Here is a 1,676-nt window from a genome sequence, read left to right on the forward strand (position 1 = left end):
CAGGAAACAGATTTTTTCAGAGCTTGTACATGCAGAAGCATGCAAGGGTTTTACGCTCGTAATTAGACATGTAATTTGTATTCAGGCAGGTTTCTTTACAATTTCATTAGCTGCACAGAACACCTGAAAACGTGTACAGTACTAACACTTAAGGTATTATCTATTTTCGTTCTTGACAAAACCAAACCTTCATCGTCAACGAAATCCTCAGTAATGGTTTTTCTTCCCAGTTCAGGCTCTTTCAAAGTACATAATTATTGTTCCTTATTAGCACTTTTTCTAGCTGTTGTGCAAGGCTCAAGGAATTTCTCTCCTCCTTAAAGCCAATGACTCAAGACAATGCCTGAAGCCAGACAAAGACAATATACTGAGTTGATTAAAAAAAACCAACTACCTCTAAGAAACGATTTGTTCCAGAACAAAACCAAACCATTTTCCTCGAAATGCTGCTTGAATCAGACACTGCAGGAAAAGGACGAGTTTAGTTGTGAGTCTCCATTCCAATCCAGCCTGAACCTGAACCGTCTGGGCTATGCTTGGCCTTGTCAAAGGAGCCTGCAGCAGGGAGTGGACAGATAGAACTGGAGCACAGACCTCTGTGCCCAGCACCTAAAATATTACCGTGACTGTTACGTAAGAACGTCCTTTAAATTCATGGGAAGACAAAGTCTGCAAAGCAAAACATTTTTTAAAAGTAAACATAATTAATTGCTTAAAATAAAATATAAAACTTCATTGTAAATTACAGTAGCAAACCTGCACGTGGTATTTGCTCACAGCATGTGCAGGGGTAGTTACTGTGTGCTGTGAAATGGCTCTGCTGATCAGAGATAACTTCTTGGGACCGATTCCCATCACAGCCTCACGCCGTTCACCACAGCGCTCGGCTTTGGCAAGATACGACCAAGGTTATTCTGCAATTACGTCTGGAAAGGGTTTAATCAAATAAATCAGCTATGAAGAATTAATCTGTTTATTTTACTGGAACAATTTGCATGAGGATGTGCTCTGCCGTTCCAGATACAGAAAATTACAGTAATTGGGTGCCCCGCTCTTGTAAAAGCCTGGCCTTGAGGCTGACAATTAAAATGGGAGTTGCGCCCTCTCTTTGTTGTTTGTGGTTTGGATTTCTTTTTTTTCAAATGCAGGTTATTGTGCTTAGTGCTGAGCCCTCAAGAATTCGCCCGTTCAGGTGAAATGACCTTTCACAGCAGATAAAAGAGCGTAGGAGGAACACAAAACCTGCTGTCGCCTTGCTGGCGACCGCCCCAGCCCTGGCAGGACCTTCTTTTCTCAAATGCTGGTCACCAGCTGCTGCTCCTAACTTCGAGGGATGCAGCGTGTGCCGACCACCCCTGCGAGTCATGCCACAGATTAACTTGTGTTAAGACTCACTCGGGTGCAGAAGCAGAAAGCAGGAAGAACCCCTTTTCATCAGCACTGTGCTCCCTCAGGTTCTGCAGGGCCACTGCAGACACACCACACACCTCACCAGTAAGACCAGTAAAAGGGTTATGCGAGTTCAGGAATCATCTGGACTCCTTGCCACCTTGGAGATTTTCTTACTTCACCACCTATCTCCCATTATTTTACCTGGCCTTGTTCAGCCGCCCCTCCCAGCCCTCCTGGGGCCACGAGCGTGTAACCGTCCTCAGTGGGACCCCACGGGGAAGAGC

At 44.9% G+C, this 1,676-nt stretch overlaps 1 protein-coding gene across 1 annotated transcript in view; it reads left to right on the plus strand.

The window, feature by feature from the left end:
- Positions 1-1,676, plus strand: part of LOC104493443 (zinc metalloproteinase-disintegrin-like ohanin) — a 19,528-nt gene that overhangs the window by 675 nt on the left and 17,177 nt on the right. The window lies entirely within an intron of this gene.

This window comes from Buceros rhinoceros, unplaced genomic scaffold (genome assembly GCF_000710305.1).
Source record: "Buceros rhinoceros silvestris isolate BGI_N320 unplaced genomic scaffold, ASM71030v1 scaffold27265, whole genome shotgun sequence".
Taxonomy (NCBI): domain Eukaryota; kingdom Metazoa; phylum Chordata; class Aves; order Bucerotiformes; family Bucerotidae; genus Buceros; species Buceros rhinoceros.